At 42.3% G+C, this 19,312-nt stretch overlaps 1 long non-coding RNA gene across 1 annotated transcript; it reads left to right on the forward strand.

Moving 5' to 3' along the window:
* The first annotated feature begins 13 nt into the window (after positions 1-13).
* Positions 14-18,333, forward strand: LOC139752664 (uncharacterized). Its single transcript, XR_011713554.1, has 2 exons — positions 14-14,032; positions 14,075-18,333. It is a non-coding gene; the product is annotated as an uncharacterized lncRNA (long non-coding RNA).
* Positions 18,334-19,312: the final 979 nt, after the last annotated feature.

Consider the following 19,312-nt stretch of genomic DNA (forward strand, 5'->3'; position numbering starts at 1 on the left):
AGAGAGAGAGAGAGAGAGAGAGAGAGAGAGAGAGAGAGAGAGAGAGAGAGAGTGAAACCCCGGATGGTGAAGCCTCCTCCTCCTCCTCCCCCGAGTTGTGGAAGCCTCTGGTGGAGAAGGGACCTAGTACAGTTAAAGGGAATGAGGCCTTCTGACGGGGGGAAACCCCGAGTAGCGTTGTGCCGGGAGAGAGGCAGGTACTGCTACAGCCAGCCACCCTCTTGTCCTCTCCTGCATACGACTGCTTCTTCCTGCCCCTCAACAATCCATCCCATCCATTCTCTCCCGTACACGTGTCGTGGGGACAACGGGAAGGTACTGCTGGACCATTTGCTTCTTTATCAACCAGAGTGAGAGAGAGAACAGAGAGAGGAGGGGCTCTGGTACAGTGCCACCTACTAAAGGTTGAGTATGTATGTCTTCGCTGGTAATCTCTTCGTGTTAAACGTTACTTTGCTTGTATAATCTTTAACACTTGGTGCTTTCGTGTCCCCGTCCTTGTTAATGGCGTAATTTGCTTTTGAAGTCGCTGCAAGACGCACGCAAGGCGAGCATACATTACTTCCAGCCATTCACACGTGTGTGTACACACAGACGCTCATACGCGCGTACATACACACACATACACACACACACACACACACACACACACACACACACACACACACGAGTGTAGGACAACCTCGTAATGTACAACTAATACACAAATACACAGACATAGAAACCACACACACACACACACACACACACACACACACACACACACACACACACACACACACCACAGTGGCGGATGTGGTGTTTGGTTAACAAGAAGTCTGCCTGCCATGTATATCTCCCTCGCCGCGAGGACGGCCATGACGCAAGGTTTTAAAGAGGACAGACGTCTTGCCTCCCTCCCTCACCTCCCTCCCTCTGTGTTCCCTCCCCCATCTCCCTCCCTCCCTCCCTCCACAACACACTCTGATCTCTCACCGAGTCCCCTCCCTCCCCCTCCCCATCGCACTCTGATCTTGACGAGTCCGTTTGAGGAAGAGTGTGGTGAGAGCAGAGGTCGTCAGGTCCATGTGAGGTAGTCACAAAAAGAGAGAGGCTGAACCTGAGTAGCTGGGTGGTCAGGTGTGTCTGGTAACACTGGTGGCTTGGTCGATGATGGTGTGGTGGTCAGGTGTGTCTGGTAACACTGGTAGTGTAGGATGCTTTGGTTGACAATGGTGGAAGTTGAATTGAACTTGTTTTATCTAGTGACAGAGCTACGCTGTTTTATACAGCGACAGAGCCACGCTGGTTTATCTAGTGACAGAGCTACGCTGTTTTATACAGCGACAGAGCCACGCTGGTTTATCTAGTGACAGAGCTACACTGGTTTTAACAGAATAAACCAAGAGAAAAGAGAAAGCGTTGGACCCATTGACTTATCTCCTTAAAGAATTATTTTCTTCAAGATCCAGTTGTACTCTCTCCTTCACTAGAGGAATGTAGGACAACCTGAACAATTTTGGAAGAGATTATATTGTTACAAATCCAACCAACTGGTCACGAGAAAACACTGTGTGATGTCATAGTGAATCTGGATGATGAATTCCTCGATCTTTCCCCCACTGTGTAGAACAAGGTCAACAAAGGAGTGATGTAGGGTGATCCCTCCTGGCTGACGAACCTTTAAAAATTATGGAAATCCCTCACGTAGGAAGGCTCAGTGAGGTTGTGAGGTTAGGCAAGATTTACTCTGAAAATCATAATTGCTGGCAACAGGCTTGTGAGGCGTGAGGTAGGTTGAGGGATGGACGAAAAAACACTATGAAAAATTGATAACTGGCAACTGATGCTTCGATTGTGAGAGTTTGGTAGATATGCACAATATATGTATATATATATATAGTATTAACCATGAATGGATAATGGAATATCTGCGACATGTATAGATAAACAGTTAAGTCAAGATAATTAACATATCAGCATATTCGAAAAATATGACAGAGGGTATATCAGTGATTATCTCCCATGTATACATAGCTTATATTGATAAGGTAAATAATGCATATGATTCCGATCTTGAAATAATTTCTTTCAGTAAATGTCTGTTGAACACAGGAGGAAATTTTCCTGTCGACACGTTACTGCTTTATCGATAAACAGTTTTATATCAGACACAGATTATCAGCAGAAGATACCTGGAAACATTTACTGAATGTATAGCGATGTATGATGAATGTAAACATACATCATCATCATATCTTTCGTCTGGCTAACCTCTGATATCTGCGCCTTCCCTTGTCTATCTCTATGGCGGCTGAAATTGAGCGCGTGTTATCATGTTCAAGAGTTGTTATCATGCTTAGAGTGTGCTGCTATCATTTCCGCCAGGTGCTATCATACCTTGGGTATGCTATCAAACTCACGATATGCTATCATGCTTGAGATGTGCTACCATACTCATGAGGTGCTACCATGCTTGTGGTGTGCTATCATGTTCACGAGGTCATATCATGTTTGCGATGTGCTATCATTATCATGAGGTGCTCTCATGTTTGAGAGGTGCTTTCATGCTTGATTCGTGTTATCATGCTTGCGAGGTGCTATCGTACTCGTTAGATGCTGCCATCCTTACGAAATGCTATCATGGTCACGAGATGCTATCATCTCTACGATACCTAACGACTTGCTGTCATCCTATAGACGTTCTATCATTCCCTAAAACGTGCTATCATCCTCAATACATGCTAATCGTACTAATATATGCCTTCATTCTCACTTAAGAAATCCTATCATATTGAAAACATGCTATCATCCTCAAGACGCTCTATAACATTCAAGACGTGCTATCATACTTGCTAGGTGCTATTATCCTCATCACTTGTTATCATACCTACGACATCCTATCTTACTCAAAAGGTCTTTCCATCCACTTTCCAAGTACTCTTATGATGACTTTCTCCGTCAGTATCCGCGATAATTGCCAAACTCCTGCCACTTAATTAGAAATCTACAAAACCAACAATCCATTAGCGACACCTTTACCCCCTTAGCCATTGGTTAACCACCCTTAGTTAGTAGGTAATCTCCCGTGATCATTGGATATTCTCCCTTAGTCAAAGGATGCCCTATTTTAGTCAGTGGATACCTTCCTTTAGTCAGTGGATATCCTCCCTTATTCAGTGGGCACCCTCCCTTCTTGAATGGGTAACCTTCGATAGCTAGTGGTACCCTCTCTCAGTTAGTGGGTAACCTCTCTTAGTGGGTCAATTTCCTCCAGACCAACCCTCTATTTCTCATCCTTTCATCTCATTTTGATGAGTTCTCGCCAGAGAGAAAGAAAAAAGAAAGAAAGAAAGAGAGAGAGAGCTGTCAAGTGTACATCGCATTAAAGAGAGAGAGCTGGGTCACGCTGCTGGAAGCCCTAGGGAAGGCATGTTGCTAGCCAGACCACGTCTAATGCAGAATGACAGTCGAAAGCTTTTGTCGTACTCCTTCCTCCTTCTTCACTTCCTCGACGTAGACGCTCCGTACTTCCTCCCATTCTTCCTCACTCCATATTCTTATTTGTCCTCAAACTAACGGTATAAAATAATCTTTTTCTTCTCAGTTGCTACCTTTCCTGATCCAACACGTCAGTATATCTTGACAATGTTCATAAGGTTGTGGAATATATCACAATGGAATAACAACAACGTTTATAGTAAGTTATAATCATGTTGTAGGTCAAGATAGATTAGGACTGAGGATAGACAACTTTGTCTCACACTTCAGTAACCATGTCCGTCGTGTACTGATGAGACGGCTCCTTGATCATTACTATCACGTCTTTACTTAAAGAACAGTTACTTTTTTCACTTATAACGAATATTGACGTTTCGTATATACAGTACAATACGTGTACAGTAACCTTACGCATCAGTTACCATTGTAATATGGATTTTGATCGCCCTATTCACGAAGCACTGAAAGAATTCTGGCGTTACAAAATGTTGACAGAGATTGTATGATCCCGTTCTGTGCTATATTTTCATTGCAATAAAAGTGCAAATGACGCAAATCTGATAAAAGGTTTAGTTCCGAAGTGAAAATAAATTTCATGGATTAAGGGTAACTGAGGGAATTCATTATAAAAGACTTGTAAAAGATAGAATATAGATCCAGGCTATGACTTTCTAAATATTGGATAGATCAAGTGATCAGTGAAGCGGTATTTCACGACCTGCAGATCTTTCAGACTGTGTCTCTTATGAATTACAGAAATTTATGAGAGTTTCTCCCTGGATGTGGAAATTTATGAGGTTGTGTCATAGAATTCACAGAGATCCATGAATCGGTGTCTCTTGTGCTGTAGAGATCAATAAGGATGTCTCTCATGAGGTAGAGAAGCACGAGGCAGCGTCTTTTGTGAAGTACAAGAACCTAGGAGGCTATTCATTACTCATGTGAGATACACAGATCTATGAGACTGTCTCTAATATGAGTCGACGAGGCTCAATAATCTATCTGTCTCATGAAGGACGGAAATTCATGAGGCAGCTTCTCTAACGAGACAATTATGAGACAAGAACAATGGCACCAGAAGACCTACACGGCGAGCAGAGCCATGACATGATGATTTGGACGTTGGATAATTCCTGCTCATAGGAAAGTAAAGATCATATTCTTAATCTATCCAGATGTGGTTTTGTGAGTTACGTACGCTAAGCTGAACAGACTCGTCCTTACTTAATCACAGAAGAGTAAGAAAGAAATGCCTAACATACCAAGACATAGTTTGTCTGTTTACAATTGTCCCACAAACCTTTCTCAGAAAGGACTTCATTCCAAGAGCCCCCACAGCAGCTCCAAGCCTACCTAATTCCCAGTACCAGGAAAATGATGGAGTCCCTTTGAGTGACAAGCTATTTGACGTAACTATTCTTTCAGTGGTACAGCTTCACCAAAGGTGACTTTTCCATTACGGTATAACCTCACACAGGCAGAATCTAGGAACACCTTACTACCTAGCCGACGAATTATGTGAGCCGTGTTCAGCAGATGAATCCTTTTCGCTCACAGGAAAGTAAGGAAGACATTCCTAACTTATCCATATATTGTCTGAGTTGCGGAACCTCGAGGGTAGAAAGCCATCTTGGCTGTACCTGTTAACTTAGTGGATATGTTGCTCGCTAAGAATAAGTGTGTCATCTCTCTCTCTCTCTCTCTCTCTCTCTCTCTCTCTCTCTCTCTCTCTCTCTCTCTCTCTCTCTCTCTCTCTCTCTCTCTCTCTCTCTCTCTCTCTCTCTCTCTCTCTCTCTCTCTCTCTCTCTCTCTCTCTCTCTCTCTCTCTCTTTACCTCTTTTTTCTCTTTCTCATGTCTTCTATCCTGGGTTCCCACACAGTGAACTTTCCCTCACTGCCAAACCTCTCCTCACTCTCTCACACACTCCCCACACACCTTCCCAAACACAGCCCTCAGGACTGACGCTATATTGCTCCTCTCCTTCACTCGCACTTTATCTAACCTCTCGTTTTTCTCGCTTCTTTTCTCGGCTGTTTCCTTTACAACCACCTGTTTTTACCTGGTGTATTCCCCTTCCTCTCTCACGTACACTACTCTTACAGCTCTTGCTACGACACGTGTATATATATATATATATATATATATATATATATATATATATATATATATATATATATATATATATATATATATATATATATATGTTTCCCTCCTTCTTCCTCTGTTCCCCTCTTTACTCTTCTGTTCCCCATCACATTTCCTATGATCCTTTCATTTCCTTACGTTTCAACTTCTCTATTTCACACCAAACGTTTTCTTTCTCATTCTTCTGCTCTTGCTTTCGTCCTGCTAATTAAGTAAAGTCCGATCAATGTGTTTAATGTTCTATTTCTATTTTCTATAACTTTTATTCTCTTCATGTCAAGATTTCTTTCCATTTGCTTTGTGCCCTTGTTCCTCCCACTGCAATCACGGGTCTGATGATACTCCGAAATTATATACACTTCCAGACCCTGGAAGTTTGGAACCTACCCAGGAGAGGTTTGAGACCTTCTCCAGGATGTTGCCTTCGAGGACAGATGATAGTGTGTGAGAAATAGTTTAGATATATTTTTGGTCGTGTTTTTGCTCATGTTTTTGGTCATGTTTCGTATGGACACCCCCAGACTGTCTCTCGTGTGGTCAAGCCTCGTCTGGAGAATCGCAGAATCTCTTTCTCTTTGTCGCAAACGAGATTTTTGATCAGTGAGAGGTTATCCTTCTTCCCTGGTGATGTTATAACTACATGATGAGCGATCACGGAGACGAGTGGCGATCTGAGGGATAGTAAACATTGCTAAAAAAAAAAAAATGAAAAACTCATCCATTCGTTCTAAAGATTAACAGACATGTCTGTATCAGTGTAGTAATTAGTTTCGAGACAAAGTAATTGTTTATTAACGGCATAATTTGGGATTGGTACATTAACCTAAGGCTCAAGGAACGAAAATTTCTTTCATCAATCTCTATAATTGTGGCTTGCTTAGGACGTCTCTAACACCGTGATGATCAGTTTCAGAACAAATGTTCTTGTTTGATATAGAATAATGAGATGATCTGGATAATCACAATAATCAGCTTCGAGGGTACGAGGGATTCTTAAACCAATCTCTAGTGACTGTGATCGCCAGTAACACGATGATTGATAGACATGTCCCTATCAACGAGCTAATTACTTTCGTGGATAATAACCCAATTGATACCCAACAAAAACGTAATTAGGAGCTGCTAAGTAATTAGAGTCCAAAGATAAGAAACATTCTTGACGCAATATTATGTTCTTGGTTGCCAGAGGTACGATGAACATCCACGTAGTGCGAGTTTATATTTGTACCAAAGGTTTCCTAATTTCCTTTTACGTGTTGCCAGATGCTACCGCTGAGTGGAGGCCTCAGGATTTGTAGGGCTGGAAAATAGATGGGGAGTTTAGATGAAGGTTTGGGAGTTGAGGAGTTCGGAGAGAGGCTGGGGAGAGATATGGAAGTGGCTACGGAGTCTGAGGAGTGTTTGAGTTGGGGTTGTCACAAATTATAAGTAACTGAGAACGTGACGAAATTTGCTTATACCGTTGAAATCCACAACCGTCGTGGCCGAGAGAGAGAGAGAGAGAGAGAGAGAGAGAGAGAGAGAGAGAGAGAGAGAGAGAGAGAGACAGAGAGATTGAAAGTCATCTGTGTTTATTAGAGACTAATTTTCTATGAAAGTCATACGTTGATAATCACAGCCAAACTCGCTAGATGATATACAACCAACTTTCACTTCAGAGTTTTCTAATACGACCGACAAATGATCCAATCAGGTTGATGGCAGCAAACCCTTCCAGCACATCTCTCAGTAAAACTCTCAACATCTCACCAGCGACCATTTTCATCAGAGCACGATCCCCCGTATGAGTTGCAGGGACCCATCAGGCCGCCAGTTCCAGTCTCTGATTGACGCTAATTTCAGTCTGTGATTAGGGATGGAGCCCGGGTCTTAATTTAGACCAGTTTAAAAGTCAAGACGAGACGCCAATCTCGACTTATGAAAAGCAATTGCTCTGAAGTGAATCATTTCTACTTTACTTCTACATTTTTCCCTCAGTTTCAAGAGGGAGATCCCGTGTGTCCTGTCTGTCATTAGGTTCCTGGAGGTTCCAGTGTCCCTGGAGGTTCCAGTGTCCCTGGGAGTTCTACTTCCCTGTGGATTCCAGCATCTTTGGGTTCCAACGTATTTTGGGGATCCAGCGTTTGGGAAAAAGCAAGGGCGTACGCTGGAGGTACATTTTGTCTCTATGTATGTGTAACTTTGGCTTCGAGAGATCACCATAGCATCTGCTGCTGTGACCTGTGGTGGAGGGCAGCGGTGACGGTATCCCAGTATGAGAGAGTCAGGTGTCGTGTGATTCCCTTCGTTAGGCACACCACGCCCTCAGTGTTCTGACCACGACCACTCCTTCTATAGGATGTCACTAGGTTTCCTTCCCATTGTCATTGCCTGATGTTGCAACCTTTCCTCTGTCGCCCATGTTTTATCTCTCTGTCCTTACACTCATTATGTTCTGCTTCCTATCCTTCTCTTCAACCCATCCTCCAAATGCTCCCAATACATTTCATCCCCTGTCCTCTCTCTCCTCGCACTCTCCCAACAGACCACCACACTCTGCGTCATCGCCAACGTCAGGTCAATGGTCCCTCCCTCTCTGCTTCGACCACACGTCAACATTGTGGAATCAAAGACGGGACATAACAAACACATCAGATCCTCATTGGGCGAGGTAAACTATTTCAGTCACTGCTCTTCGAGGGTTACGCCAGCCAAGTGTTGGTTCCACGACGTTTGCAGAGAGAACGAGGGTGTTTTCTGAAGTCTTTATATGAAGGATTTTTTTTACTTCAGGGACGGAATGGTTTTGTCAATTGTGAGTGAAATATTATACAATGTGTAAGGAGAGAAAAGCGGAATCAGAACAATTTCAGTTTTTGGAACTGAAAATTTCATGATTCCAGAGTTCTGAAGGTATGTAAATAATGATTCAGTGGTGTATATATATATATATATATATATATATATATATATATATATATATATATATATATATATATATATATATATATATATATATATATATATATATAATGAAGTGAGTGTCGCGTGGCGAATGGCTGGTTGTATCAAATGTCCGGGTTGAGGCGCTAATGGTCGAGTTGGCGGGGGTCATATGAGCCTCCCCAGCTCCCCAGACCCTCCCTCCTGGTCCGACCTAAGTCAACACGGGGCCTCCGCAGTATTACCTCCAACGGCAATATCGTGGAGGACCTGTGGAGGCGCTGGCCGCCAGGGAAGAAGCGACCTCACACGCCTGGCTCGGTCGGGCAATGTCGCTCCCTTATTCAACTTGGACCATCAGTGAGAATGTTGTGAACTGCTGTATTTTCTCTTATAATTTCTGTCTCCGAGGTTTGGTTATGTGAACTGTAGAATATAGCTGATATTCACCGAAAGCCATTCAGTCACTGGTGCCTTGGACTGCACAACATAATGATAATGGAATACATGAGAATGCAAAGAGCAACAGACAACAAGGTCCTTTCGAGGCTGTTTGTGATAGAGAGAGATCAGAAACACAGAACTTCGTATGGAATGAGTACAAAAGGAAAGAGATAAAGAGAAATACCTGTAAACTCAATATAAACAGAGGTGCAAATAATTTCAGTCGTGGAACTAAGCGAAGTATCTGTCTTTTATTTTGAAACACGTGTGTAGTGCTGCTTTCAATTACTCTAATTGGTGAGCCATCCCATATGCCAACAACTGTGTCGGTGGAAAAGGTATTTTGCCTCGCCTTTGCTCACGAGTTTGTTTCCATTACTAGAAGTGAAACCACGTTGATCTAGCCTACAGACTCAGAAGAATCTGGCCAACAAAGATCCAGTCCCACACGTGCTATTGTTTACGTGGTGGTACTCGTTTATAACTGCCACAAAGAGGAGCCTTGTGGGTCCGGGGTGAGCCTAAGGAAGGAGGATCCTGCCCGCTCTATACACACCACCAACTGAGAATGCCGAGTCAACACTGCCTCATTCTGGGGCGAGACGCGTCTCAGATGGCGGCACCTCGCTTCCTCTGTTGAGTTTGCAAGGCGAGGCTCCGAGTGGACCATTGTTCCCAAGCAGCAACTTGTTCATCCATGAACAATGAACTTCATGACTCACCGAGGGCGACACTGTTCAGAACGATCCATTGGAGATAACATCCTTAAATGTTTTTGTTCTCGAATCAACATCATTAGTTTCTCAATCAATTTCTCGTTCATTTCACCACAAAATCCAGATACACTCAGCTACATTAGTGTTATTTCTTTTGGATGAACTCTTCATTTATAATCTATACATTACTTAACAAACCCCTGTATGTATATATCAAGTGTATGTGCGTCTTCCCCTATTCTCCCGCTACTCGCAACGATTTCTAGCGTCCCAGTCACTAGAATTGCGTCTCGTGTAATGAAACGTGGGTTGCAACCACCGTAGACTTTTCGTACGCTCTTTTTCATCCCTATTATGGGCGTCTGCTTAAGTTTGTCGGTACAGTATTAGTAATATTGACTTGTTTTAGTGTAAATATCTTTCAGATTCATCAACTTGTATAACGTACTTAGTAGATATAGATACGTAAATAGATTACTTCATATCTTCGATATCATTTGCCTATTCATAAGAGATTGGTAAAAGAGAGAGACGGGGGGAGGAAGAGGGAGAGAGACAGACAGAGACAGAGAACACAGGATAATATTTGAGCCCTTGCTGAGTCTGTTGGCTTCAAATGCAACATACTCGTCACGAAATCAATCTATGACTGCGTTTACGCGTTCTTATCTCTACATATATAACTACATTTATAGATATATATATATTTGAATATATGTAAAGGTCTTTAGGAGACATAGCAAAACTCACATATGTACATAAGTAAAGCAGGAAACATATACTGCTTTTACACGATCACCCGCACTGCTAGTACTACTATCCCTGCTACAACAGTAATTACTATTACTCCTTCTACTACTACTACGACTACTACTACTACTACTACTACTGCTGCTGCTGCTGCTGCTGCTGCTGCTGCTGCTGCTGCTACTACTACTATTACTACTTCTACTACTACTACTACTACTACTACTACTACTACTACTACTACTACTACTACTACTACTACTATTACTCCTGCTACTACTACTACTACTACTACTACTACTACTACTACTACTACTACTACTACTACTACTACTACTATTACTCCTGCTACTATTACTACTACTACTACTACTACTACTACTACTACTACTACTACTACTACTACTACTACTACTACTACTACTACTACTATTACTCCTACTACTACTACTACTACTACTACTACTACTACTACTACTACTACTACTACTACTATTACTCCTGCTACTATTACTACTACTACTACTACTACTACTACTACTACTACTACTACTACTACTACTACTACTATTACTCCTGCTACTATTACTACTACTACTACTACTACTAATACTACTACTACTACTACTATTGCTGTTGCTGCTACCACTATTATCATTGCTGCTATTATTCTATTTATCCACCAAAATTGCGACAAGAAAATCGCTGATCTCGAGCTCATGTCCAGGGTCTACAAAGTCTAATTTTGAAGCTATAGGGCAAAGGGTCTATAGGCCTTAGCATCACCCTGGATAAGGTTCAGAATATTTCATGAAATGATCCTTCGCGGCAAGCAGTTTCCACCAGCATGTAGCTCTGGGATAAACCTATTTTCGCAGATTTATGAATGAATAGAGCCTGCATATCACTCATTTTAAACCTTTGAAGGGGAGAAAGTAACACAAATAGCGGTGAAATACGGAAAATGTCGATATTAAAAAAAAATTCCCTGTATGAGCTCAAAATCATCGATTACTTCACATGCTTACGTCCCCTCACCCCTGGCGTTTTTCCCTATTTTTTCCCTACCAACAGATCTGCCGGGAATCGCTCCTCAGTTTAGCGGATCAATAGGGGAAGTACCGCCAATAGCCAGGCGGAGGACGGAGCTGGTGGGGGAATTTCTCCGTCTCCGTCGCCTCTTAGGGAAGAAAAGATTCTTTTTTTCCCTTCGATGCAATTTCTTACGTGGTTGAATGTCTGGACACTGTACACAGGTTCTGCTCCTCAGAGTGAGTTGCACGAATCACGATCTATCATTACTATCAACAGATTCGCAAAATGCAATGAAAATAAATCACTGACTTTCCAGGCTTACCCACCTTCATCTTCTGAGATATTACGTATTTTCGCCTTTTGTTCAAGTGGTGTTGATTCATAGCGGGAAGAACAAATCGAACATTAAAACAATCGTTCTCGGTGAGAGACAGTCTTGTGTGGCGACCAGCGCGACGAACTTCATCATCCTTGTGATGGTGTCGAGGGGTTAGGGAGGGCGTTGCTGGCCACAGCATCGTAAAGTATAGACTCAAAGTTGTGGTGATGAATGGGTCGTGGGTGTACTGTGTTACTGAATTAGGACGCCGAGTTAAAGGGAATCACTCGGTCGTGTTCACGATATGGTAAAGGGTAAACATGACTCGGGCGTGTTCACAACAGTTTGCAGAAAGTAGCGTTCAAAATAGGTTAAAGGCTTTCAGAAGTATACAGGCGGTCGTGTTCAGAACAGTCTGCAGACGGTCGAGTTCAGAATTGTTATCACCTTCCTGGCTTCTACATAAAGAAATATTACCATATGAAGTTGTATGCACATCGTTCATCATGAATACCTTTTATACGCACACATATTGTGAATATTGTCTCGCTCTATAGACAATAAGTCAATCTATATACCCTCTTCCTTTAATGTATATTCAATACACCACGACCTATATACACCAAAAAAATACGACAATGGTCACACTACAAACCCATACACATGCATGTGTATACGTTTGACCACCCCCTCCTTGGACCACTCCAATATTCCCTCACATCTCCCCCCCCCCACGTCATTACATTTCCATGACATTCTCTTCACAACATCTCCGCTACACATCGTACACATAACCATGACTTGTTAATCCTGAACCATTACTCTTACGTCACTTCCCCACTGTGTCCTAGTGCCTCTCTCCACGACTTCCGAGGCTACCACCGCTCTCACCACACCCCCTCCCCGCTCTCATCACACACTCCCACAACTGCTACCCCTCTCACCATACACTCTTATCATACCTGTCCCCCATTTACCAAACACCTTCACAACCCTCTTCCTCTCTCACCACAGACTCTCCCCATACCTCTCTCTTAATTACCACATACTCTCACCCCAACCTTCCCTCTCCCACCAAGTTCTCACCCAACCATCCTAGGCCCCGGCGGGCCCCGGTCATGTGGCAGACGGACGAAGATAAAAGAGAGAAAATTGGCTTCATGATAACCGGGAGACGCAGGCCGGCCAGCCTGGCTGCTGGCTACACCGAGGGTACCGGCGGGGCCTTGGCAGAGGGAGGGAGAGGGAGGGGCAAAGAGGAGGAAGGGAGAGGAAAGGAGGAGGGCGGGAGAGGAAGGGAAGACGATGAGCAAGACGAAGAGTGACTGAAGGTGTAGCGACAAAGTGTGCGAGAAAGAGAGTGATAGGATGGGTTATTATCATTTGAACCTAATGTATAATACATAATGTAGGAATGCATAATCTTCTATTAACCTGAAGACCTGTGGCTTCCTGTATACATACGATAGAGTAAGAGGACGAACGAATGTGTATCTATCTATCAATTCTCAATAACCTCAAACTTCTATCCTTCTATTTTTCAGTAATATAATTTCTATTTCCACGAGAGTGGATTTAAGTATGAAGACCCGCAATATACCTTTTATGGGAGATAATCCGCCACACCTGGTGTCCTCCCCGCCCCACATAGCAGAGGTGAACATTAACAAAAGTAATGACTGCTCGAGCACGGCCAGATATGAGACACTTTGGATGGGTTCCTCTGCCAGTTATTCTGAGGCAAATCTTCAGTGAATTTCCATAAACACAAATTTGCGTCTGTGTGTCATGTGAACTTAAAGCAATAGTTTACATGTATCACAATGTATGTATGTATCACATTTTTAAAACATGTTTGTATGTATGTAAGAATGTATGTATGTTTGTCTGTATGTATGTATGATTATGTATGTATGCATGTATGTATGTATGTATGTAGAACTTGATGCAAGGCTCGTATGCATTAATCCATATCTGCATGTATTCATGGATGACTACATGGATGGATGTAAGTATATGTATGAATCCATATAATGGAATGACGTACTGTATATGTGTATGTATTCATGTATTAACGCATCGTATACACGGCTGAATTAAATATCTGAATTGACAGATATAAACGTCTGTCGATTAAAGATTATGTTTACGTCCTGATGCATTTTTTCGTAAATGCATTATGTATATTAATGTATGCATTATGTATATCAATGTATGCATTATGTATATCAATGTATGCATTATGTATATCAATGTATGCATTAGAAATCCATTTTCATACTTGCAGGAAACACCGAAAAGCTTGAATCCAACTCTGGAACCAAGTAATATCCTTTGAGAAATACAGGACTATAGCTTCCACAGACTCCCAAATTGAAAGTCAACAGCGAGCGGTAATTCGAATTCAGATTCCTTTACGCAAACATTGTCTGGCATCTAATCCCCTTGTCGGCACTGGAACCCGTTTCTGGGAGGCTATAGACGCAGGATGGACCCCCATTCTTTGTGGATTCTGTTGCCTAATAGCTAAAAACAAATAACTCTGGATACTGTTGCATTAGTGACGAAGGGCATTAGATCTGTTTAAAGCCACTTGAACTTGAAAGTACGACCTTTGGACACGATGGTACGATCGTTAAGCACGACGGTACGACCCTTGAGCACGACTGTACGACTTTCAAGATTATAGGTCACTCAACGGCATACGTGATGCATAGCGATGGCAGTATAAGGATAATGAGAATGGGGTGAAAGTGGATGATAGAGGGGTCATAAAAGGCACACACACACGCACACACACACACACACACACACACACACACACGCACACGATAAGTTTCTGACGACTGAACCATTTCATACCAGTGTAAATCTCACAAAGCTGAGCGAATGTAACTACAGATATTCCCATGTGACTTCTTTTGTACACAGTCTGCTACGTCGTGGCAAACAGGGTTGTCAAACGTCTTTCAGACTCTAAAATGTGGGTTCGAGGCTTCATGTCTGATACGACTTCTAGATGTACTATTACAATTTTCAATTCGTTCGTTATAGCCTGTCAGAGTTGATTGTTCGACATCAACCGAACGAAAAGAAGAATAAAAGAGAAGAAATTGTGTATATCTATTTTTCATCTTTTATGTGGATGTAGATCACAGAATAATGATGTTATAGTGGGAAGGTAAACTGCTGTAAGATAGAGCAAGACAGATACACAAGACGGAGGGGAACACACTGATAAAAACAAGAGGAACTGATAAGGCGCCGAGTTGCTGACATCCACGTGACGAGCGTGGCCGTGGGGCGTTGACAGATCGTCGAGCACAGAGGGTGCAGGAGGCATAGATCAGTGGGGAGGGGGAGGAAGGAGGAGATAACGAAGACGGAGGAGGAGGAGGAGTGTGAGGAACTGTGAGGGAGGCAGACTACAAGTGTGGTGAGGGAATGAGGATGAAGATGTAGGAGGAGGGATGTTGGGCGCGAAAGTTTAAGAAGTTAGGTGAGGTTTGGAGGCAAGGGAGGGAGCGATGGTGAGTGCGTTATCGGGAGGGAGAGAGGAGTGAGTGGAAAGTGCGTTATGACAGAGGAAGAGTCGGAGATAGAGAAGTGAGTTGGATGGCAGGAGACCAGCCCGGAGGACCCTCTCAGCAGCCTTCTCTGATCTATAATAGAGCGATCAGAGAGAGAGAGAGAGAGAGAGAGAGAGAGAGAGAGAGAGAGAGAGAGAGAGAGAGAGAGAGAGAGAGAGAGAGAGAGAGAGAGAGAGAGAGAGAGAGGGAGAGAGAGAGAGGGGGGGTTGAGAGGAAAGGATGAGAGGAGAGAGAAAGAGGAGAAAGGGAAGGAGAGGAGACGGTGAAGAGGTGCGAGCAGACTTTAAAATCTGTTTATCCTGAAAGCATTTTGAGGATGGTAACGAGCATTTGATAGCCTGTAAAGGAGAGAAAGAATATCATAATCGTAGTATCTTGCCAAGTATTAGAGGAAAAATAAGACCCTCTGGCAAAATACAGAGAAAACGACTTGATTATAAAGTGATCTCTGGGAAAAATATTCCCTAAATAAGAATATGATATGAGGGAAACATTATCATGAAGTTCAGGGATCAAGTGGGACTTGATAAAACATTCGGAGGATGACCTTTAGGCATGGGGTCAGGCGAGGGCGGAAGAACATAAGGAGTAAAGGTGAGGGAGCAGGTTGGAGGAGGAATTGCATTTCATGCATTTGGGTTTTATTTTTGGGTTCTGTTGGGTCTTGACAAGTCTGGCTGGGGTTTCCTGGGGATCTCAGAGTTTTTTTATCCCCAAGTTTATCACAAAATAATACCGAGTCTCCACACTGCTTGATCCAGACCCAAGTGATTTCATGGATGTGATAATCTTTGAATTTGCTTGATACAAACGATTCCAGCTTTACATACATGATTATTGTCGAAATTTGAAATCCCCTTGATCATGTCAGGTCAATCTATGAACAGTATTTCTCCAACATTGTTTACTTTCCATCTGTCTCGAGTCAAGATGACTTTGAAGGGCTGACGCAACACACACCCAGAGGAGAACTCCCTACTGCCAGAGGGCCTCCCCTTCAAGCCCCCTGGCACCCATGGTTCCTACTGCCGGGGTTCTCTCGTTCTGTGTTGAAAATGTTAGATTGGTTAAAAGAAAATGGATACTGGCGTATGTTTAATGAAATATATATCTACTCATGACATTCAAAGACATTGATGTCTTAACCTGAATTGTATGTTAAGTTTCCTTTCTTGGTGGAATGTGAGCAAAATATGACTCCAAGTGGGAGATCTCTCTCATTACCGTATCAAATAATGTATTTCTTTCGATAATTTGTTACTGTGGTTAACAGGTCGGATTAGGTCCTGACAAAACATACAACAGCGTCAGGTGCTGAATAACTGCTACATTTACAAAAGTATTCTGGGTCGGTGTTTTTAAGAAATGCCAGATACAGAGAACCAAATGTGATACACCCATTCTATTATGATCTGGCAAATCCAAAAAAGATTTGTAGACATCAATCTATTACCATCAAATTACTCTGTATCATTTCAGGCGAATTATGAGAAGCAAAAAGTAAATATTCCAAATCAGGAGTCAGTCTTAATCAAGCTGCCTAGATTAGGTTTATGCATAATTAACGTCAGGCGTCACTTCCTATGACCTTGTAAGACAAGTTGGGAATCACTGGAAGATTAAGACCGTGCTATCCAACATATAGTGCATTCCAACACTGGCTAATATGAACGAAACGAGCGTGATGTTGAAGTAGAGAAACGAACCAAAAGAGAGTCTTGTCTAACCCTATTAAGGCAATATGTGAGAACTATCATTTGTCGTGTGAGAATAAAACATTATTTTTTGTATATAATCCAGATATAGATTATTATAGAAATGTTAATTTCATTATCAAAATATAGCAGGAAGTTATGGCGTTAACCCAGCTTCACCTGTAGTCAGTAACCCAGGTCCCAGAGTCTGAGCGAGAGACATAGACACACTGCTGTTTAGGCTTCTCCATCACTGTGTACCGTAAGGATTTCCCCTTCTGTGGGCATTGCTGGTTATCATTGTCTGTCAGAGATACATTTGATGTTTGAAAATCGTGAATATTATATACATAAATACATGAAAGGCTTAAAATAAAATGTGGAATTTTTGAAGTATGTCAGAGGATTTTTGTTAAATGTTTCCATGATTGTGAGTTGTATAAAAGTAATAATTATAATATATCTCGAATGACTCATCCTTGAACTGCGTCTGTTGCTTGGTTTATGCAGTTTTGCCTTAGTGATAACATGAAGAGTTATAGCTGGTTCAGTCTTGCTCCGCAAGAGAAATCAATGTTTGAATGGTTTCAGGATTAACTTTAAGCGTCAATATTGACTTGGGGCACCAGAGATAGCTTTGGGAGCGTCAGAGTTAGCTTTAGGGTATCAGAATGAGGTTTGGGTAGCCAGAATTAGCTTTGGGATATCAGTCAGCTGTATGGCGTCAGAGTTAGCATTGGGGCGTTAGATCTAGCTTTCGGGCGTCAGAGGTAGCTTTACGGCGTAAGAGATAGCTTTTGGGGTGTCAGAGTTAGCACTGAAACAACGGAGTTAGCTTTTGGCGTCAGGGTTAGCTTTGGGGCCTCTGAGAAAGCTTTGGGGTCTCAGAGTTAGCTTTGGGGCCCTAGAGATAGCTTTGGGGCGTCAGTGTTAGCTTTTGGTCGTCAGGGTAAGCTTTGGGGCGTCAGAGTTAGCTTTTGGGCGTAAGGGTTAGCTTTGGGTTGAAGACCAACTGCTGGCGGCACAAGGATGGGTTCTTCGTTCTCCACAAGAAGTCTTTTGTTACATATATATATAAATATATCATTTCTAAATATGTTTATTTTTTCCATAATCTATATCGGAAAGGGTCCAAACGCTTCTAATATCTGACTACACTTTCAGTAGCCTCTTAGCAGTAATTGTAAGCATAATCTAAGGTTACTGTATTCATGTAAAAAACATTAAATGGCAAATATGACTTTCGGTGTTTTATTTTGTCCTATATTAGTAGGAGTTGATTACAGAAGTCTCATGAGATCCATTGGTGTTTGATATCTAATTTGGTCAGTCTTTATATCCATGATACTGGAGCATTTACCAGGAGGTTCGTATAGAGTAAAGAAGACAGAGTCAAGTCGACAAACAGACAAAGGTAATACAAAGGAAAGCTAATGAATATATATATATATATATATATATATATATATATATATATATATATGATTCAAAACATGTGAATTCATGAATTTGAAATATGTAAATTTTAATGACAAATCAAATTATATGTGGACACATGAATAGCACGATGGAATATATTAGTATCCACTGTGTGCTGTGGTGGGACAGGATCAAGTACTCCATGAAATGTTTCAATCCTTTAGCACAACGGTACGACCCTTGAACACAACAGGACAACCCCTGAACATGACGGTACAACTCTTTAGCACAACGGCAAACCCTTGAGCACGACAGTACAACCCTTAACGACGGTACAACCCTGGAACATGACGGCACAACCCTCGATTATGATGGCTTGGTTTTTATCATGACTGCTAAGGGTACAGCCACACACACACGCGCGCGCGCACACACACACACACACACACACACACACACACACACACACACACACACACACACACACACACGCGCGTAAAAAAGTAACAGGAAAGACGAACAAGAATGAAGAACTGTTTTGCTAGCAGCATCTGAAGGTAAGAGTTATTCCTCAGCTTCAAGTCACGTTGGTGACAGAATACCCTAACCTCATAGCGCCACCTCTACTGGGACACTACAAATACTATACATAGCTCTGCTCTTAATTGCGGTCATATATATCATGGTGTATCTCATCTACGTGGACTCTGACGTAGTGCTGAAATTCATCACTTGAGCACGATGCTGCTTCCCTTGAGAATGACGGTACGATCCTTTCATGAGATGGAGTTTGACAATGA

Source organism: Panulirus ornatus, chromosome 13, assembly GCF_036320965.1.
Source record: "Panulirus ornatus isolate Po-2019 chromosome 13, ASM3632096v1, whole genome shotgun sequence".
NCBI classification, from domain to species: domain Eukaryota; kingdom Metazoa; phylum Arthropoda; class Malacostraca; order Decapoda; family Palinuridae; genus Panulirus; species Panulirus ornatus.